Raw genomic sequence first — 24,102 nt, 5'->3', positions numbered from 1 at the left:
CCAATTTCTGCATATTACTTTGCGGTTATTTAAATCTTGCTTATTGCTGTTTATTATGACGTCTCGCCGGCACACAAATTCCTACAGCTTGTTGTTGTAAACACTTTTGATTGCATTTTTATTAAAGTGTTTTGATTTTTTCGCTTTTTAGTTAGCGCTGCTCTCTCTTAAATGCCGATCTTATTGCACGCGACATTAATTGAGGGCAAAAACAAAATATTTTGTTATTGTTGTTAGCAGAAAATTGAAATGTTATTCGAAAAATGTTGTACAAAAAAACCGTAAGAAATATGAATATATATGAAAGTTCGCTTAATTTTTATAGAGGCGAAGCCAAACAGGTTTTGTTACGTATTGAATGGGATCGGCAGGGAATCATGAGCTGTTCTCCTACGTCCAAGTCCTTAAGTCGTGCGTGTACTATAAACACTTGGACCACCTGAAGGACCTGAAAGGCTCTCATGTGCGCTGAAGGCCAACTTAGACCTGCGGATGAAATTTATCGGCGAATCGCTGCGTTTTCAATATGTTGTAGATAGAAATTTTAAGCCCGCTGCTTCTTTCTGCCTTCTAATTATGATTTCTACTTTTTTTTGTGTGTATGATTGCTTTCCGAAAGGTCTATCACTTTCATATCCAGCATCCCTTAGAGCTTAAAGCTCATCAACTGAAAAAAAAGCTGTACACCATAAAACAGCGTGTGGAAGGTCAAGGTTAAAATCGTCTGTAAACAATCAATTCTCAATAATATTTAAATCTTATCGAAAGAGCCTTAGATAGAATTAATAGTTCCCGTCTTAACCCAGCCCACTCCGTTAACTGGTGTCCATTGATGGGCAATTTACGTACAAAAAAATATAGCCATGACACATTTATTTCGATGAACTCGATTATTTACTGTTACTGTAATTATTGTTGTTGGCATTGAACTTAAGTGACGCATTGTTGTTATTCAAGATGATACATCTCACCTGACTAACGCCGACTTACGAGAAATTGCAATGAAATGTGGGCGTGTTCCTTTGTTTTCTGCGACATTCGTTAAGTACTGTGTGGCTATTCACACATTTGTTTGTAAGCTCCTTTTGTGGTCACACTGATCAATAAAAGTATGAGTAAAGTTTATTGCGTAGGTCTAATTGATTCTTTAGAAGATTTTTTATTCTACAGTATTCCCAAGGAGTGCGGTTTACTAAAGCCTTCTGTTTGACTCACACCATATTCAGTTTTTGACGCGTGTAGAGTAATGAAAAAGGCTTGTCACCCAAGTTACTTGTGGTATAAAAGTCGCACTTTACTTAGCGTTAACTACTAGTTCGGACCTTATGATTCAGCCTTCAAAAGTAGAGTAGAGTTAAACCTTTATAAACTATCGATCCACTTTAAATATGTTGTGCTATGTGAGGCTCTATCAAAAGCAGGGCCTGCTTTCTTTGAAGTGGGAACTGGATAAACATGCAATTCGGTCTAAAATCAAAGACTCAAATTTTGAGCATCCTTACAATATTTTTTCAAAAATAACCCTACAAAAGTAAACCATATTTTTCCGTTCTTTTGGCATTTCTCTTCAGTAAAGTTTGCCATTTAATTATGGAAAGATATATGATCCAACAACGAGTCGAAATTATTAAAATTTACTAACGAAATTCGGACTCCAACTTAAGGTCGTCATAATCGTCCTGTCAGATCAACAATCGAGCGTCTAGTGGAAAAATTTGAATCCACAGGTACAGTACAAAATATTCCCGTGCCAGTGAGACAAAGAAGTGCCCGTAGTGTCAAGAATATTGCTGCAGCTAGCGCATCAATTGAGAAAGACCCAAATCACACGTCCCTCTCAAGCGTTGGGCATCTCTGTGAGGTCGTTGTGTCGAATTTTGTGAAAAGATCTTGGCCTACATCCGTACAAGATCAACTTGGTGCAAGAACTGAAGCCGCTTGACCACCAGTCGTCGTATGTTCGTGAATTGGGTTGAGCAACAACTTGAATATGATGCGGATTTTCATCAAAGAATCATCTTTAGCGATGAGGCTCATTTCTAGCGAACGGCTTCGTCAATAATCTAAATATGCGTTATGGGTTAGGCAGCCATCCACACGTATTCCATGACTCACCATTGCATTCCGAAAACTTTCGGTTTGACGGGGTTACCGACGCGCTACTGTGAATGGGAATTGCTATCGCTCAATGATAACCGAATATTTTTGGTCCGAATTTAATGATATACGTATAGACTTGGAAAATAACAGGACTGCGGCACAATCCACACAGCGCATGTCACATTCTATTTATTACCTCACGAAATGGCCCAGTCAATTGGCCACCTCGGTCGTGCGATTTCACGCCGTTAGAGTATTTCCTGTTTGGTTACGTCAAGTCTGTGGTCTATGTTAACAAGCTAGTGACGCTTGATGAACTTCGTACGAATATCGAATGTGAAATTGTAGCAGTATCGGCCGATTTATGCTTGAAAATCGTCGAAAATTGGGTTTAGCATCTGGACTCCTGCAAGCGTGCCCGTGGGGGCCATGCAGAAGAAATCGAACTCCATACATAATGGCATTGAATGTACTTTTACAGGAACAAAGAATATCATTGATATCCCAATTTGGTTTATTAAAAAAAAAACTTTTTCTCTTTTCTACCCTGCTCCAATTCTTAGTTCTCGAAGCAAAAGTTCGATGCCAATCGGACTGCCCTATTATATTTAATATCGCTTCACAAGATTCCAGAATTTAATCTAGAAGGATTAGAATTTAGAATTCCGTGTGATTCCGCTGTATCTGGATTTTCTAGAATTATGATGAATCAAACTACATTTTTAAGCTCGGGTGTGGCTTCTAATTCGTACTTTTGCTGGTCCTCATGGAAGGTGATAAGGTGCGTTCATCTTCATAATTCTTTCTCTGAATGAAGCTGATGAAAATTTATCGGCAAACCGCTGCGTTTTCGATATGTTGTAGAGAGAAATTTTAAGCCCGCTGCTCCTTTCAGTCTTCTAATTATCACTTCTACTTTTTTCTGTTTGATTGTATTCCAAAAGGTTTATCACTTTCATATGCAGCACCCTCTTGAGCTTAAAGCTCATCAACCTGTCGGTTCGTGAAAATATTTTAAAAGATTTTGCCTTATGCCTATTTTTAGAAAAAAAAAAGTATTATATAGTAGTATGCCTTAGAAAATATTTCAATCCCACATTGTTAGTCAGTTCTCAAATGATGCATATTCTATTTCACAATATTTTTTTACATATATAATATATGTATATGTACATATGTGTGTGTATTAGAGAAATATTATCTCATACAGCAATTTAATTTTAATAACTCGACTTACTCTTTTAATATTTAAAAATTTCCCACATTTGCTAATCGTGTTTAACTTTAATCTATGTATGTCACGAAATGCATGAGCGCTTCTAAATTGTCAGTACTTATTTTATTCAGACATTTTTGGGATGCTTCCATGAAGTACGAGCGTTTGTGTTTTTTTTTAGCAGCTCTTGACATTTAAGCGCTAATTAGTAGAAGTTATGACGTAACACATAAGAACACGTGTACAAGTACTATGTATACCGAGTTAACTTGATCTAAGCACATATTCTATGATGTAATAATTATACTTACGCTTTCCAATGACGTTACATAAAGCATGAGTAAAAATCTCGTACGCTGTCTTGACACACCTTTTTTTAGACAAACTTATGCAAAAACATCATAGACCGCTGACTAACTGCACATATGCTGACGTACTTAAAACCATAGGTGTAGATAGAAGGGGATGCATTGTTTCTTTAGTATTAGTCATACTTTAAGAGAAACAGTATTTTGATGCTTTCAAATGGCTTCTGATGTTGAACGTCACAGAGAGAATATTCCGCCTCAAGAGCTCAGAATTAGAAGTAAGCTCAGTAGACTAAAATATCTCATAATAAGCTCCCTAAGTAAACAAAAAAATTATAATGCCAAAGTGATCCGGCCTGGACAACATTTCTAAGATGACTGTTATTTTGATTGGTTGACTGAGAATACATTCTATTAGACATTTTGAACACCGTGGTGATGAAAGAAACCAAAACTCGGAGATCGTCAAATGAAATCAATATTTAGCACTATTCGAGCCATGACTTTTACGACTTCTCTTCTACGACCTATCTGAAAATGAGAACGAATATTGCTTATAAAAATTTGAAGTGAACATTTCTAGAACCAAAAAATTGATTCGACCACTACCGAGAATTTTCTAGATACTTTTGTTGACCCTTGGTGATGTTTTACATTATAAGTTATAGCTAAGAATGCAGAAGTTCGAGAGAAGACACTTGAGAAAGGAGCTAGTTTGGGGAGAAGAGAAGAAAAGGGGTTCTTTATAAATTGTTTTCTACATAACTTATCCAAATTGGTAATAATAATCGATCCAATAAAAAGAAAATCATTATTTTTCCAAAAGATTTGTGTAATATGTAACTCTCTAAATGAGATGGTATTATGAGCTGCTTCCCTCTGACCGAACTTTTAGTTTATACTTGTACTGACAACAATAGGACCGTCTGAAGGAAGTAATCGTTCGAATGTGGCCAAAAGGAGAGGAATTGTGTTCCAACGCTTAGCCACTCGCACCGATAGTGACTCGTCAGAAGCTTGGTTTTGAGGTTCTTATACATGCAGCTTATAGTTCAGGTCACCAACTGATTACAGCCTGTTTTTGTCCATTTAAAAATTCACCCCAAGAGAAGTTTGTGAAAATCGGCTGTCTAAGTTTTTTGTCCAAAGGAATGAAGTTTCTAATAAAGTGATATTATAGAACTACCTTACATCAGTCTTTGCGATTTAGGAGTGGGCCCAGTAGACCTAAGGTCCGTGTGAGTTTCTCGTCTATCTATCTAATCTACATGACTATCAAATCCTTGATTGTCGTAAAAACTGTGTTTGTTGAAAAAATTTACTAAAAGCTTCCTTACATTAAATATGGCAATAGGACAAAAAATACTGTCAGTTGCCGAAACCAAAATAAAAACATCGTGGGGTTTTGACACCCCCACATATGCTCCCACTGTGAAGTGCAGCTCCGCCCATGCAAAACCACATCGACTGCAGCCGGTATGTTCGTGTATATTCGAGCGAGTGTGAGCAATCACACTTTCGATTTTACTGCATAATTTATAAAACCGAAATGACATGCCGTAATGACGGTAAAAGTACAAGTCATACGTGTCAACATATTATATTATATAAAGAGATGAATAAATACGTATGCGGTTGCAATAATGGCACGGTCAATTGTGACGGCGATGATTGCCAATTAAGTCTGTTGAATTGATCAGTAGCGACGACAATAAACCCAGAAAACCTACCGACCGACTAACAATGGCACTGCGTGTCTGACGTGTGAAGTTCGCTGCGCTCAACAGTTATGCGATTTGTGTTATGAGCGGGTGGGAAAATTCGCGCAAATATTTTAAGTACACACTGTCTTGCTGTAGTCCATAGAAAGTTACGTGTATATTCGGTTTAAATGCATTTTGGGTAAATATTGGGTACTACAAGTATGTGCGAAGAAACGGGGATAGTTTGGTGAGTCTGTGTTGACAGTATTTTTGAACACAAAATAATGTTTGGCTTCGCAGAGTAGTCTTAAAGGTCTGAAAAAAGTAAACAAGCAATAAAATAAAATTTAGGAACGATTTTAAGACCACCGGTATATTTTTTAATGTTTAAGAAGATGTGGCATAAAATGAGCAAACAAACTCAAATTTATGTTATGTTTAGAAAAGTTAAATGAGGACTAGTATATTCGTATAGCAGATGTAAATATAATATTAATCTTATTTATGAAAAGTTTCGTATGACCTTAACAAATCGTTCACCACATCATAATCAACATAAGTTCAAAGACGTTACTTGGAGCCAAATTAGCTCATTCTTACAGTATTCCAACTAACTAATTTGTCTGGCTGCTGTAACTATTTTTGTTGCTAAACAAACGGCTTACTAAACTTTAAGGATTTAAAAACAATTGGAAGCTGTTATCGAAGAAAATCAAGTAATTTTCTAGTATTTCATCCACTAAATCAAGTCATATGTCATGAACGGCACTTTTAATATTGACTTCTGAAGATTGAAGAGGTCTGGTTTATTGCTAAAGACAAATAACTTTAAATAACCCCACAATTAGTAGTCTAATGCTGTTAAAATACAATTTCTTGGAGGCCATTTAATGTCACAATTTTTGAAATAATCGAATTTCTAAACCTTTCTCGCAATTATTCGGTTGTTGCACATACTGTGTGGCATGTAGCGCCGTCTTGTTGGAACCAGATGTTGCCAAGATCAAAGTCTTCCAACAGCTATAAAAAGTTAGTTATCATCGATCTATACCGCTCTACAGGCGGACCGTTGATTCTACCAGACCAAAAACCTCACCCAACTACATATCTATTTAGGAGAAAGTGAGCCTCATCGGAGAAGATGACTTTTTTAAAAGACTTGTTATCGCTTTTACGTTGTTTCAATGGCTTCAGTTCATGAGTGAGAACAATTTTATACGAATACAAGCCTAAATACTTTCTCACAATATACCAGGCAGTCCCAATCCTTGAGAACATCTTAGAATCGACAAATTGTGGTCTTCAGCAATACTTGCCTGAACGGCGGCAATATTTTTATTACTTCGAGTGGTTCTTTGTTTATTTTACGCTCGAAATGTCCAAAATTTCGACAAATAGCGAGCCTAGGTGGACGATTATTACGACCATAAATGGCAAAAGCACACAAAAAGTTGCAATTGGAGAACGATTATCTTGATAAAAAAATGGAAAATTTCTTGCGCATATCTTTCCTTGCTGAAATTGTAAACATTACTGAATGCAATGAAAAAAAGAAAATTACAGATCATGAAAATTACCAAAACTACCCTTAGCAGTCATATTGTACCTATTGGAAAACCCGATACAAAGCATTGGCCATCTGAAGCTATGTATGTCATTTTCCTATCTTTCTGTCAATTTGAGGATTCCATCCCAAAAAAAAAACATCCGATCGCAACAAATGATTATCAGAAGATGCAAGGTCTGGACTATAAGGCGGATGAGGAAAACTTCTTCAATTTACTAAGTAGTTTTTAGACGGTCTTAAAAAAGTATTGTCTCGTGTCTAGCCGCGTTTTTTCATTATTTTTGGGCAATCGCTCTCTTGAATTTTATCTGTTGTTGTCGGTAGCGTTGCCTGCTTATTAATAATTTCACTCACTTTCTTCTGATTTCACCAAATGCGAGTATTACGTTGGCATTATGAATATTCGGCTTTGTCATTGACTTGGCTGGTTGGCCGTGTTTTACTTATGATTTTCTTCAGTTATGCTTGTCACGTTGGATCCATGTTTCATTATCACTGATAATTCCTTGCAGAAGAGACTTCGTTTTCTAGCGTTCAAGCAGCATTTTTGACAAGCAAAGTCGTCTTTCAATACCTACCGGCTTAACATTCAACTTCATTGCTTTAAAATGTATTCAGTTGCTTTTAACCGTTTCGAAATGGTTGCTTGAGTGACTCCCAAAGATTTTGCGAGCAGTTCTAGTACATATTTGGCAACAATTTCCATCGAGTAATACTTTCAGTGAGAATGAGGTCAAACTTTTTTGGTCACCCAGGATGTTCTTCCTTTGCCAAGCTAAAAGTAAAAAAACGTTGCTGTTTACGCTTGAAATGAATGACATTTACTGAAAAAGAGTCACAAGGATAGTAGCTTTCGGAAAATTGTTCGGAATATTGGAACCTTTTATATTTATTCTAAAGTTACCGCTGAAGTAGACGAGCCCCATAAGATGCATAATTCCGAATTGACAAGAAATCTTCCTGATAAACCTGTAACCATCTATCTCCTACTTTAAAATTAAATGAAAGCGTACACTATAGCAAAGTTCTCTCTCGACAAACAAAGATCAAACTCTACAAGTCACTGATCATTCGTATTCTGCTACATGGTGCGGAGGCATGAACAATGACATAATCTGATGAGTCGGCCTTAGGAGAGCTCGAGAGAAAGGTTCTGCAAAGATTTATGGTCCTTTGCGAATTTGCAACGGCGAGTACCCCAGTCGATGGTATGATAAGCTGTACGAGATATACGGCGAAACTGACATATGTATAAGTAATTCTGAATCAAGAGACATCGGCTGAGCTAGATAGGTCATGTTGACCGTATGGTGAAAACACTTCACTTTTAATCAATTTTCCATTCAGTACCCGCCAGCGGAAGCAAAGTAAAAGGCAGACCTCTACCCTGTTTGTGACATCAGGTGGACTGGCGCGCTGTTGTTAATGCGGCTATAACTGTAAAGAAGAAGAAGAATCTCGTATGCGACAGCAAAAGTCTTCTCAATAAAATCCGACTGAATAAATATTACGTCTCAACTGTAAATTCAAAACATGTGGATCTTTTTTTATAGGGATAATACCTCAGGTTAATCATGAGATGTACAATAAAAGTTGTAGGATGGACAACGTGTTTGTTATACGAACCATATGAGAAGGCACAAGGCTTTAGCAGAAATGTTACAAGCGATTAAATTTATGGGTATTCCATTAAGAAAAGTCACTGTGTTATCAAACCAACCTAGCAATGATGCAGTTGAACAAATACGCGAAAGAAGAAAATGTAAGGGAACCGGAAGAAAGTGTGTGCAATTGGCTTTCTTTTGTGTAACTGAAAGGTTAACGTAATCGCTACTTTTTGGGATGATTAAGTAATTCGTTAAATATGCACTTTGTAAACATATGTATGTAATGAAAGTACATATGTATATACCAATTTAAGTATATGTCTGTATACATACATATGTACAAGTATGTACTAATTTGCTTATAAGATGTGTGTGTTTAAATTAACCGTGAAATCATATGTACCACCCAATACAATTGGGTCATGCTGTAACTGTAATAAACGTGTGCGTTATGTGTATACAAACAAATATATTTACATATACATACACATAGCCCATAAAGTCTGCGTTCACCGGACACATTTTTTAAAGAGAAGTAAAAACTCAATATTAATAAATAATTCAGTTTAAATTTTTTACATGTGTTTCTTCCTTTTATTCTTAGGTTCCAAATGCAAAAACTAAAATATGTATTCCTCTTTTCAACAACAACAACAACGGGATTTTAGTGTAACAACAAGTAAACATAGGCACCACAAAGTCTGCGTTCAGTTTGCTTAAATTGGAAATACCGTTACTTTTCGTGAATTTGTTTCTTCTATTTGCGTAGGTTCTATTGTGTTTTAATATAATTAATCGTTTAAAGGGCTCGTGACGCGTTTTAATAATATTTAAAAAAAATGGAAACCAAAGGCAAAGAAATTAGTCTGTCGTAAAGAAAATTTATCATGAAGTTGTGGAAAGATGGTGAAAGTTTCAGAAAAATTGGGCAAACTATTGGAAGAACGTATTCCTCGGTCCAGCGTGTAGTAAACAATTTCAAAAAAAACGGAATTTTAACGTCAAAGCCGCGATCTGGCCGTCCAAAAATATTATCAGTCCGGGAAGAACGCGAAATAATAAATATGGTGAAAGTTAACTCTCGAATTACGTCCACAAATATTATTGAAAACGTAAATATAACCTTTAAGAAAAGAATTTGTGCCGAAACTCCTAGAAAAGTTTTACGAAAAGCTGGATATCATGGCAGAGTCGTTCGAAAAAAACCATATATTTCACTTGTAAACAGGCGAAAGCGCATTGAATTTGCTCATAATCATATAAATAAGTCTCCGGAATTCTGGAATCAAGTGATATTTTCGGATGAAAGTAAATTTTGTATTTTTGGCATAAAAGGTCGACAAATTGTGTGGCGTAAATCAGGAACTGCCCTTGAAAAACAAAATCTTGTTGGTACAGTGAAACACGGTGGTGGAGGTATTATGGTGTGGGGTTGCATAGCGGCTGGTGGTGTGGGTCAGCTTGAATTTATTGAATCTACAATGGATAAATGGGGTTATTTGACCATTCTAAAAAATAATTTGAAACAAAGTGCAGAGAATCTTGGATTATCTTCGACATTTTGGTTCCAACAAGATAATGATCCCACACATACTGCTAAAATTGTCAGACTTTGGCTCTTATACAATGCTCCTAGACAGCTTAAAACGCCCTCTCAATCACCTGACCTCAATCCTATTGAGCATCTATGGGATCTGTTAGAAAAAAGAATTCGTCAGCATACGATAACAAGTAAAGAGGCTTTACGAAGTGTTTTGCAGGCAGAATGCTCCCGGATTACAGCTGAGGAAAAAGATAAGTTTTTAAGATATGTCAAATCGATTGCGAGAGGTTTTAAAACAACGTGGCTATCCAACAAAATAATGAACTTAACTTTTTTATCATTCTTAATGCTTTTGTAAATAATTTTAAAACTGAACGCAGACTTTATGTGTTACACTAAAAATCCCGTTATCTCAAAAATGAAAATAGGAATATACATTTTTGTTTTTGTATTTTGAATTGAAGAATATAAAGAAGAAACACATGTAAAAAATTTAAACAGAATTATTTATTAATATTGAGTTTTCACTTCTCTTAAAAAAATGTCTCCGGTGAACGCACATTTTATGGGCTATATGTATGTACAGTACCAATAAACCCACTTTGCTTATTATTACTTCAATTATGAGTTTGTACGCTAAATTTGAGTCAGACACATTAAGAATTACTCATTGTTTATGAACCGTCTGCTTTCGCGTATTGACCACAAGTCTTCAATATTTATCTAACCGCTACTTTACTCTAAATAATAATATTTGGTTTTTTATTTGTGTGTATGTGTGGCTTTTTTGTTTAAATAATATTTACTTCGCAGCGGCTTAACCTCACAAATTTTGTTTATTTGTATTTATTATGAATTTTTTTAATTTTATTTGCCCAAGAGTGTAGTATAATATGCGTTTGAACGGTTTTTAAATCATCACATATACATACATACATATCATGCATAAATATTTACTCCAAATGTTAACGTTTCAGACAGTGAACTTTTCAAAATGTGCACTTGTCTTCAGATCACTTAGTTAAAGGGGTTCTTAACACGCGATAAACAAATATCAAAGGCATCGACATGAAGCTGTCAGTGAACTCATTGGATTTCAATACATGCTAGAAGGAGGTTTTGAACTTAGTTGAGCCGTTAAGTAAACTTGCTTCAACTCTTACCGATATGACCCTCAGTGAATTGTGTGAAGTGTATAAAAAAGAAATCCAATCTGAAACCTGTAATTATAATTTCGACGTGTAAGCAGTCACTAGCTACGGAACTTCTTGGAGTTCCAATCATATCCAGCTATCATATGCGCTTTCCTGATAAAATTTTGCTCCATAGTAATGAAAAAAATCCTTTCAATTAAGCAACATCTCTCCCAAAGTTTAGTTCAAATCTTGTACATGACATTATTTTTCCATTGAACTGTATGTCGCATTGTATAAGTGCGATCGAGTTATGCTACATATTTTTGATTCTTTGGACACCCAAAAGTTAACATTTTAATTTTTCCGGGGTTTGGTATAATTTCTCATATTATTAATCAAGAATCAAGTAAAAACCAAACTTTCAGGTCCATAGAAATAATCCACGCTATAATATCAATTGGACTTCCAGGATTCGAAGATAAGATTTTGTAGGAAAAAATGTTGAGACAGTTTTATGACTGCTTGGCTCAGTATTATTTGAGCAAGCGTCAATGATGGACAGCAAAAAAGAGAAAATACACCATATTTTACAGTTTTACTTCGTTAGAGGATCAATCAAGAGCAGTTTTGGGTTCATCGATTCGGTTCCGGTAATGTTGATGTTAAAGATGCACCTCGTCGTGGAAGGCCAATTGTCCAATGTACCGATAAAATAATGAAAATCGACGAGTCTGGCCGACATTGCATACAAAACCGTTTAGCACTATTTAAGTAAGGCTAGATAAAAAAATAATATCTTAACAAGTAAGGAAGGGCTAAGTTCGGGTGTCACCGAACATTTTATACTGTCGCATGATAAAGTGATAATCGAGATTTCATTATCCGTCATTTACATATTTTCCAAATACCGTATTTGTGTAAAGTTTTATTCCGCTATCATCATTGGTTCCTAATGTAAGTATACATATACATATTATACAGAGAAGGCATCAGATGGAATTCAAAATAGCGTTATATTGGAAGAAGGCGTGGTTGTGAACCGATTTCACCCATATTTCGTACATGTCATCTGGGTGTTAAGAAAATATTATATACCGAATTTCATTGAAATCGGTCAAGTAGTTCCTGAGATATGGTTTTTGGTCCATAAGTGGGCGAGGCCACGCCCATTTTCAATTTTAAAAAAAAGCCTGGGTGCAGCTTCCTTCTGCCATTTCTTCCGTAAAATTAAGTGTTTCTGACGTTTTTTGTTAGTCGGTTAACGCACTTTTATTGATTTTCAACATAACCTTTGTATGGGAGGTGGGCGTGGTTATAATCCGATTTCTTCCATTTTTGAACTGTATATGGAAATACCTGAAGGAAACGACTCTATAGAGTTTGGTTGACATAGCTATAGTAGTTTCCGAGATATGTACAAAAAACTTAGTAGGGGGCGGGGCCACGCCCACTTTTAAAAAATTACGCCCAAATATGCTCCTCCCTAATGCGATCCTTTGCGCCAAATTTCACTTTAATATCTTTATTTATGGCTTAGTTATGACACTTTATAGGTTTTTGGTTTTCGCCATTTTGTGGGCGTGGCAGTGGACCGATTTTGCCCATCTTCGAACTTAACCTTCTTATGGAGCCAAGGAATACGTGTACCAAGTTTCATCACGATATCTCAATTTTTACTCAAGTTACAGCTTGCACGGACGGACGGACAGACAGACATCCGGATTTCAACTCTACTCGTCACCCTGATCACTTTGGTATATATAATCCTATATCTGACTCTTTTAGTTTTAGGACTTACAAACAACCGTTTTGTGAACAAAACTATAATACTCTCCTTAGCAACTTTGTTGCGAGAGTATAAAAGAGACCTCATGGACCAAGTTAACATCTACGTATCAGCCCTGAATCACTCTTCACCACGGCAAAGTTAGCTCTCACACATCAACTGAAACAAGTGCATTTTGAGCACTTAAAATATTAATTTGATTAGTCATCATTCGTAAAGTTTTGACTGGGCACCGTATGACTTCTTTTTATTCCCGTTCGTAAAAAATAAACTAAGAGGTTAACATTTTTCGACACCTCAAGAGGCGGTTGATACGTTGTGAACGCAGGTTGTGGATGTACCTCAATCTGAGAGGCGAAATTGCTGACAATTGGTTCAAACGTATGCAAAGTGAATGGATCCTGATTGAGAATATTATGAAAATAATAAAGCAATTGTCGATTATTAATATTTTTTTGTTTTCTAATCTCGAAATATAAAATAAGTAAGAAGAAGAGTAAGAGTTTAATTATTAAAGAAATGTTTCAAAGTGCGTTCTAAAGTAAATAGGACTTTTAGAATCTAGCGCACCCTGGTGTCGCCATCTATATGTCCACTGGTGCGATAGAATCTGCTATTTTTATCGATTGTCCAGTAAGAACTTCAGTACATTTCATTGATTGGAATTGAAGTTATTGCGTTTTAAGTGTCAGTATGTTTGTGTTATCGGTGCGAAAATGAGCTTCGAACAAAAAGCCAACATTAAATTTTGTTTTAAAATTGGTAAAACTTTTACCGAAACTTTTGAATTGATGAAACAAGTTTATGGCGATGATTGCCTATCCCGTAGCAGAGTCCATGAGTGGTTTCAACGTTTTCAAAGTGGTCGTGAGGACGAAATGACGATCAACATATGGGCCAATCAAAGTCCATGATCACCGGAAATTCTATTGAAACTGTGCGTGAATTCATCAAAACTCAGCCGAAATCATTATTGAAATTCATGGAAATGGAATTGAACATCTCCAAAACATCGAATTATGGCATTTTGACCGATTATTTGGGCTTACGAAAGGTGTATGTACGGTTTGTTCCGCACAAATAGACTGACGACTAAAAATTGCTCGGAATCCAACATTCGAAGGACGATTATTTGACCAAAAATCACATTTTAACCATTAACCACTCGCCGTATTCACCTGAAATGGCACCGTGCGACTTCTTACTTTTCGGAAAAATGTCCATTTGCCCATGAAAGGAAAGCGTTATGCAGACGTAGAGGCCATTCAAAAGGCTTGCACCGGCATACTGGCGGCCATACAACGAGCTAAAACACTCGTTCGACATGCTTTTGGACCATGCAAAAAGCTGTATTGAAGCAGAAGGAGACTATTTTGAATAAAATAAATTGATTTTGCCGAAAAAACCATTTGTTCTGTGTTTTCTTTTTAAAGTCCTGTTTACTTTGGAAAGCAGCTTGTACTTCCCATCTTTAAAGAAAGTCGACAGGGTTTTTGGAGTTTTTTTAATAATGGTTAAAAGTTCTCTTATATGATAAACTAGGAAGAATTAATATTGAATTTGATGAATTTGTCTCAATTGATCCATTAGGCGTTTTCTTGTTGAACTTGGCAATGTTTTAATATTTCCGGTCTTCCGTAAGTTTACTTAAAACTGATAATATGAACTTAAATTTCTTTTTAGTACATTGACCTTTAAACAAACTCTCACAGTGAGCGAAAAATAAAGTCATTAGTAATATATTAATAATTTCAAAAAACTATAACGGCTGGTCAATTTCGTCTCAGATCCCTGAACTGACAACAGTTATAAGAGTAAATTTTGTTTTTGAGCATTCCTTGAACTGTCACTGCTGCTGATAAGTTGAGAAGAATTTAAGATGCATATTTTTATCATGACAGCCATGAATACCTTCAACTGTCCCTGCGGCTAATGCACAGAGCAAGGTCTTTGAAGATTTATATTTTCAAGTAAACACGAGTATTTTATTAAGTAGATTATAGTATGGTATCCAGCTCGTAAACGTCTATGTGTGTATACATGAACATATAAGTATTTGTAATGTAATCTTATTATTAAGTTTCTCAAAAGTACGTGTATACCATAGATAAGAGTAATTATAATTTTTTCAACACAACATATTTCTCATTCTTTGCTATCTACTTGTCATCACATCATCATCATCAGCTGCGCCGCTTGTTTGGAAATATATCATCATGTTATAAGAATAAGATGGCTCTGACGTTGTTTTAAGAGTACTTAAAATTGTGTGTTGAACTCACATGCTCGAATATTGCATCGCAACTTAAATGTTATACGAGTACGTAATATCAAAGTAGTCTTAAAACAAATATTTGCTCCCCATCTAGTGTGACATAATGATACTTCAAGCACGCAGTAACCTGATTTAAGTAAATTTTGCAGTAAAGTGCCTCTGTTATCAGTGGTCATACAATTTTTACGGCAAAGATTTTTCTTACTACTTAGACTACAAAAAAAAAAATGGAAAAATGGCGAATTGTTTCTCATTTTAGTCTGCTTTTAGCTCGATACATTTGACCCAGCGAATCTCCATTTCTTTTACATGCAAAGAAACGTTTTCTGGAGGTCGCAAAGTAGACCACCGTGACGGCTATAATCTCTTCTTTAGGCACAAATTTCTGACCGGTTATGACCGCTTCAGGATTGCAATTTTTCTTCGCTAAATGGTGCTACTTTTCTGCAAATAGTGGACGCAATAATTCGGCCTCGTTGAGTCTTGTGACTATCTTCCGCTATGTAGTCAATTAAGACCTTCTGAATCCCAGTACATGCTCTTCGGCACAGGTTAGCTTTTAGAAGGTTGTAATTACACAAAAAGTTCGAATTTTATTTGAGATTCGGCAAAAACTTTATTTTTCACATTTAAACGAAGTTAGGTTGACAAACGATCGCTTTGGATCGTCAACACATACTTACATATATTTTTTCGTAGTGATAAAAATGACCGCTTACCTGCGTTTCTGCCTCGAATTTCCTACTCCATGTTTGGGTGGCTTCTAATTTCGATATGGATCGGCAGCTGTTTGGATACGGCCCAGAGGTTATTATTGCTAATAACACTTGAACAAAATACCTACATAATTTTTCAAAGTTTTGAAAAAATATTGCAGCGTTTACAGAACACCCGCTGTGATGTTCCACGTCTTGCTGTCATATTCGTAAGCATCCATGGACGACAGGAATTAGAAGCTTTGGAATTAGGAGCTTTGTTGCTTTTAATGTGCTGTTGGTAGCCATTATCTCCGATTCATCCGGCAACGAGGTGTGAGTGTCAGGTTTTGATATGTGGCTTTGTAAGAGTGGTTGCAATTTTTCATAATGATCGTCATAAAAGTAGTAAGTAAAAATTCTAAATCAAAACTATACAGGAGTTCTACCGACTTTGAAATACAATGCATATCTTATTTCTGTAAAAAAAAAAAAATTCTGAAGGCAAAGGTAGGGCAATGCAAACTTCACTTAATGTTTTGCCATGTTCCGTCCTCTTTTGACTTCGTCATGATCAGTGGAAAGTTTAGAGCTTCTAGCTTCACTACTTCACACATTGAATCTTCTAAAGTTGATAGTTGGTTATAATGAAAAATAAATAAATATATTTCTCAAACTCATACTTTCTCGCATTTCCTGCGAGAGATACACGTACAAAACTGTGAATCTGTGGAAAAAGATCAGTCTCTAGATGGTGCCTTCTTATTTTATAAAGTAAATTTCAATTCATTCAAAGAAAGCTGCAGGAAATTTGATATATATAATAAGTATATTAGTATAACACATACATATGTATGTATATGTAAGTATATAACATTGTATATGTAAGTATATAACATTTATGAATTAACTTTCTATATATATACGAGTATATTTTCGAAATGTCTGATGTAGCAGCAAATTAATTCAATAAAATAAAACTGGAAGTAATTAGTTTAGTCTACTTCGCGTCGCAAAAAATTAATTTAGATTCGAAATTATGCAATTCACTTGTTTCTTTAATTAGATTTAGCTTTTGATCTTATCGCCTGACATTTATTTGGAAATTAATTAGTTATCTCCATATTGATGGTTTTCGCAGCAGTTTGTTCATGGGAGTTTTTGTATGATGATTATAAAATATTTCTGTATTGAGTTTATAAATAAATTAGCGGACTAAAATATAACAGGGTTTTCGTTTAAAGGTTCACATAAAACTTTTGCGTCTATTAGTTAGAAAATTTTTTAGCATTTAGTTCGAATAGAATCTAAAGCCATCATGAGAGCAATATAAACACCATTCTGTCTTTTACAATCCTTTTTCAAAGTGGTCAAGACGTGATGTCATTGACAACTAGTTTTTTGAACTTTTGAAATCATCCTGTTGCCTGCAGAGGTCAGGTTAGTCTGAGCTAATGAGCCACGCATACACCAGTTTTGGTTTTTGGCGATGCCAGATAAAGTGCCCTTACATAGTTCATGAAAAGTAATCATTCTTCAGGATGCCAGCGCTGCACGTGCGCTTCAGTAGGCCTCGCTATCGATACTACTTCCAATGTTTACTACCCTGGGTCACTAAATGAAGCGTTGCCTTGCTAATGTGAAACAAAATATGCTCCACTCCTTAGTATCTCTGGTGCCTTGCCCTTAAAATTGCTGGCAGCTACATCGATTAGTCAACCTAATTCTGCGGGCATGTGTCCAGTGAGTATTCCAAACATGTTTCTTGTTCTTACAGACCCTACTATGAAGAGTAAATAGGAACTTTATGTATTTCTGATCTATCGTTTTGCTTACTCTCCATTGATACCGGCTTCCCAAGAACTTTCTGGCCGATATGCGAAACGAGCTTAATGCCTTGATTGCTGCTTTGCTCTCCACCTAGTTTGGTGTCAACTCTGGAATCGCCTACTAATGCAATAACTTAGAGATGAGCTCGGCGGCGGTTGGCATCAGCGAGTTAACATAGGATGCCAACATCTCATGGTCAACTCAACTCATTTTGTTTAATGTTTTGGCTTTGAAGAGTGCTAAAGCTAGACTCATACCAAAAAACTCTGCACTCATGACACGCATTATTACTGGTGGCAAGACGTAAGTTTATGAAGTCTGGAAACAAACAAGTCCTATCATCCTCAAATGGCTGTAAGCGTTGAAGAAAAGCGAAAGAAATGGGTTATCTCATCCTAAACCCTAGGGCGTGAACCTCATTTGCTCGATTTGTAGCATCTAAACTCACAGCTAATCTTTTTTTATGTAATCCAAATTTAATGCTGACATTAGAAAATCTCTCATTTGATTCATCAGCCGAACGGATATTCCCTTTAGACATTACATACATATGTCGGCATTATCAATAGACTTTTTTAATAGGGGGAGGAGCCAAGCAAACGTAACGCATTATCGGCACGATGAGCTTTCGTTTCACATTAGACAAAACAGACATTTTGTAACAAAATTCTGAAGCTTTAGTCTCATCTTCGGCATGATGAAATGACCTTAAGAACAGCTGTCAGCTATTTTTTATGAAGTTATGTGAATTTGAATAATCACTAAAATAGTGACACTTTTAAATTTTATAAACTAGTTTTAACTGGATTTATAAATATCAGCTATTCCATAACCTCAATGAACCGAGTGACTTTCTTTATCATTTGATCTACATTTCGCTTGTGCATTTTTAGCGTCAAGTTGGAACACGTCGCGTTATTTGATTCTAGAGAAATTTGATTTGAGAATTACTTGACAGTCGTAAGCATAGACAATTTTAAGTGCAGATACTTATACTATATAAATTTTTATACATATATAATATATTTGTTTATATATATGATTCAGTACACTTGTACTTAGAGGAAATTGCTTGATAAGAGCGCGTTTGAAAGGTCAATGACGTTTTTTTTTTTTGAGGAATGAGTATGGAAATGCACTAAAAGCCTTCTTATTGCGTCTTAAGCAACAACAAAACAAACCTATGTAAGGGGGTCCACAAATGTTATTACATTTTTTAAAACCTTTGTACTTATAAACCATAAGTCAAACGATGCGAAAAAAATTCACGTAATCACAACGTAAACGAATCTTGCGTTGAACTCTGTTTTTCCACGACACCGACTTTGAATAAATATGACAATTAACGGTTATATTGAAAAGAAAAAGAAATTATGTTGGAAAACTGTCCTGTTATCATAAGTAAATAAGTATACTAGAGGCTCCAAAAATTCTATATTAATCAACTGCTTGTATACAGTTATCCATTTCAAGGTTCACTTAAAAAAAAAACCCAGAAACTTTAAACTGATTATTCGAAAGAATGTTCAAATTATTTTTTGAATATTATCTCTTTCAAATGTTAACTGCGGCTACGTCTCAGATAGCCCATCTGTTGAGTCCAATTTTTGAAGACTCGTTCGAGTATTTCGACTGGTAACTGGCGAATGACACGCGTGATGTTTTGCTCCAAGGTCTGAATCGAAGCGGGATTGTTTAGATTTTACACCCTGTATCGCCACTAGGAAAATCTAACGGTGGCCCAAAACTTGAAATTATCAGCTCACCGAAGTGTTCTCTCAATAAATCCATTGATTGATGCGATGTGTGGGAAGTGGTGCCGTCTTGTTGAAACCAAATGTCGCCAAAATTACGGCGTAAGTCCTTCCATGATGAAATGCCAAACAATACGGAACAAAAATAACATGACAGTTTCACACGACTCACGCGTTATCTGTCAAAAAAAGCTAGTGAAAAAAGTACCTCTACTAGAATCATTATTTTGGTTGAAGGTTTTAGCATCGGACGTAGTAAATAAAAGAATGATATGTAGATTACGTCATAAAATAAACATAACAGTAAACAGTAAAATAAATTTTTACAGTAACTTCGTTTACGATTCACACTTCTAAAAATTATTCAAGCCGAGCCAATACCACCGAATTTGCTACCAGGAAAGAGTCGAGAAGATATGAAAAAGTGGTTCTCGACGCGAAACACAAACAAAAAACAGCCTTGTTTACCACATCAGGCGTTCCTAGCTAACGAACGAGCGGCTTGTGAGTTGTCTTCGAGCAACTGGAAAGTCAAGACAAACATTTTCGCGCGACGTGTTTCTGTGAGTGGTGCAAGCCGAAAATGCAGCGTTCGTTAGAGCAGAGGTACGCGAATAAATTCGGTGTGAAACTCGGTAAATCTGCAACAGAGTCGTTTGATATGATCAAGCATGCTTATCCAGATGTTACATTAGCAAGAAATGGTGTGGTGTGTGCACCAGGCCTTTTTGGAGGGCCGGGAAGAGGTCACTGATGAAGACCGTGCTTGGAGACCTGCGACTTCAACAAACACCGACAATGTGACTCGTAGGCGCAAAGTTTGGTGAACTCAGAAAAACCGTTAGCGACTATGTATTCGTCTTTTCTATATTGTATTTATTGTTTGTTACATATATGTCACATTGCCTTACAGCTTTTTTTACAGAATGTCTAAAACTTTGAGCAACGGGTTGGGAATATCAATCGATCACGAGAGTGAAGATGGACCGATTTTGATGATGATGATGATGATGTGGATGATTCTAATTATAATGAAGAGTTGGTACACTGATTTTGATGACAATTGTCGAAGATGCATTTTGGCCACGAAAAAAAAAAAAGAATTTAGTCGGCTCACACCGCCTTGAATATTTCTTGTGAATAGCTAAAACCCAAAAGGACGATAATGATCAAGCCCGGCAATCCAACGCTTTAGTACTGTACCCAGTCGCCCTTGGTACAGCGCGGATGTTTACGGTCGTTCTTTGCCGGACTTTTTGACAGAATGTACAAAATACGCCCGATCCTGGATGAGTTAAATAAGAATTTTGCTTTCAAATATTTTTGAAACGCTACCTGACTGAAAATGTTCTCTGCGGGACAACTGGATTTGCTTACAAAATTGAACCGGAAATTGGCAAAGAAAATATCGTTGGGGATAACGAGCCGGATTTGGAAGCATCTTTGAGTCACGACAGAATACTTGGCAAATGAAGGTATATTCAGCAATGCCCACCGAAAAAGAAATCGAAAAAGAGAGAGGATCTGGCATAGAGTACGTGTGTCAGGCTGAAGGAATGACATCAACAGTTTCGTGACGTTTTGTAAATCTCGCTTGAAACACCAAAACGTAAAGTCGATTTCAAAAGAAGTACGTTGAAATTGATCATCCGTCTACTGTTGGTGAATACAACGCGCATATGGGTGGTGTAATCGACCATCATGGGAAGATATAAAATAAAACTTCGAAGTACAAAATGGTAAGCCTATTTTGAAAGTTTTCTATATAAAAAAAAATTGATCCAATAACACAGAAAAGTTTTTGCCTGGCAGAGTTTCGCTTACAGATCGTGGAAACACTTTTAAAATACGGACAAAAAAAGGAATAGTAAATAAGTTTGAGTGAATATAATATAAAAATTTGCATTGTGCTAAACAAGCATAAAAAAAAAAAAATTAAAAAAATAAAATCTAAACAAAAAAATATTCAAAATTTGTGGCCTTGCCCGATTAAGGGTTAAGGAATAGTAAATAAGTTTGAGTGAATATAATATAAAATTATTACTAACAATTGTAACTGATGTTTTAATGTAAATATTAAAAATTTCTTGTATCACGTTTTGTGAAAAAATCCAAAATTAAGGGTTTTATAATATACCGATATATACTTGTAGGGTATCGGCACTTTTCAAAAATTGTCAATGGAAACTTTTTTGCATAAAAAAATTATAATAATTTAAATATTACTCACTCATTTAACGAGTTTCGTCGAATTGCATGTGTCATCAAACTTTCCTTGATAAAAGATGAGTTTGCCATTTGCGTAATTTAACAATCAGTGAGTCTCATCTTTAAAGATGCTTTCATTCCGGTGTGCTTTCCTATTTTGCCAATATATTTATATGTTCATATGCATGTATGTATGTATGTGTAAGCGCATCTTTTCTAAGCTTAAATTTAGTTGGTTGCCTACTCTCTCACTCTCTTCCTCTGTTAATTGCATAGCTAATGAATATGCCCGCCTGCCTTCTTCTGTTTGCTTGAGGTGAATGCGCTCGGCGAAGTTGAAATATCAAAAGTGGGCACAACCAAAAACTAAAAGCAACAATATAAAGAAATACATATATAAAAATTATGTACAAAAATACAAAAACAAAATTAATACAAAACCAAAAAAAAAAAATAAAAAATAAAAAAAACCCTAAGCGCCAATTGAAATGCTAATCAATGATTAATCAACAAACCAGCTTGAAGTGTGAAATAAGCGCGATATTAACACCGCTACGCTTCGTAATAAGCAAACCCGAATGTACAACAACAATAAAGAGTTGTGTCAAAAAAATATACTGAATTAACACCAACACAAATTTCCAAGTTTTGACGCATTTCATTCATTGACAGCGCGATGGGAGCCAAGCGCGATACACGTTTCTCCATGTTACTTAAAAAAGAAATAAAAAAAACTTAACCCCTTTTTTGACGCTTTGCTATTATTTTTGTTATATTTTCTCAGCGCTTACGTGGTTGGTTACCCTTCCGGTCGCTAATCTTCAAACGTGCTTTTTTATTCATTTTCTCTGGTCTTTAATGCTTATAGTTATACGTATATTATTATCTTTGCAATAATAACAATTTACAATATTTGCAATGCCAACAATCTCTTTATACAATCTTCCATACGTAAGCAAAGACAAATCTCTAATGCGTCGTCTCTCAACAACAGCGTTGATTTTGTTGCCGATTAAATAAAATAAATAAATGACAATGGCTTTGATGTTTTGGAAAAGATGCTTCAAAATGAGAGCAGTCGATATTTGAAAACAGTAAAAGTAGACAACACCGCTCTACAGAAACTTTATTTTTTGTTGCCCCAGAGTCAATTCATTCATTTAGCAAATTTTGAAACTTTTACTGTTCAGATCACAATATTTTTTATGGAAATATTGGACGTGCTCTTGTTTTTGAGATAATTGCATATCTAATATTTTGATAAATATCGGCCTGTTAATAATAACCAATTAGTTTACCAGTCGGGGTTTAGTGTTCTGCGCACCTTTTTCGCACATGCAAACGTTACGTGAACCTTACTCTCAAGCTCCTTACCGGAAGTATGACAAAAAATATGCGGCAGGTTTTAAGCTTTTAAAATTGTAGTCTATATTTTTTCATTGGCGTAGAAACCGCTTTCGAGCTTATAACCGAGTCTACGACAGCGCGCCGGTCGTTTTTCCAAGTGTAGCCAGTTCCTCCTGCACCTGGTAATTCCAACGAAGTGGAGGTCTTCCTCTTCCGCTGCTTCCCCAGCGGGTACTTATCCATTCGGTCGACATGATCTAGCCAGCGTAGCCGCTGCCTTTTAATTCGCTGAACTATGTCAATGTCGTCGTATATGTATCTTGTACAGCTCATCGTTCCATCGAATGCGTTATTCGCCGTTGTCAATGGGCAAAGAACCATAAATCTTTCGCAGAACCTTTCTCTCAAAAACTCGTAGCGCCGACTCATTAGATGTTGTCATCGTCCATGCCTCTGAACCATATGGCGGCACGAGGATGATGAGTGACCTGTAGAATTTGATCTTTGTTCGTCGAGAGAGAACTTTTCTTCTCAATCGTTTACTCAGTCCGAAGTAGCACCTGTTGGTGCGTTGCATTTCGAGGCTGATATTGTTGCTGGTTCCACGATACACGAAATTATCTACAACTTCAAAGTTATGACTGTCAACAGTGACGGGGGAGTCAAGTCGTGAATGCGACGACTGTTTGTATGATGACAGGATATATTTCGTCTGGCATTCGTTCACTACCAGACCCATTTGCTTTGCTTCTCTGTCCAACCTGAAGAAAGCAGAACGAACGGCTCGTTTGTTACGGCCTATGATATCGATATCATCGGCGTACCCCAGCAGTTGAACACTCTTGTAGAAGATTGTACCTTATCCATTCTGCCCTGTAGCTTGAATTATTTTCTCCAGAAGTAGATTGAATAAGTCGAACGATAGGGAGTCACTTTGAGACGGAGAGGAAGCTTTTGATATTATTCAAAGTAAGTTTACACTGCCTTATTAGTTTTGCGGGAATACTAAATCCAGACATCGCGGAAT

This window comes from Bactrocera neohumeralis, chromosome 3, assembly GCF_024586455.1.
Source record: "Bactrocera neohumeralis isolate Rockhampton chromosome 3, APGP_CSIRO_Bneo_wtdbg2-racon-allhic-juicebox.fasta_v2, whole genome shotgun sequence".
Classification (NCBI taxonomy): Eukaryota; Metazoa; Arthropoda; class Insecta; order Diptera; family Tephritidae; genus Bactrocera; species Bactrocera neohumeralis.
Note: the sequence above shows the minus strand (reverse complement) of the source record.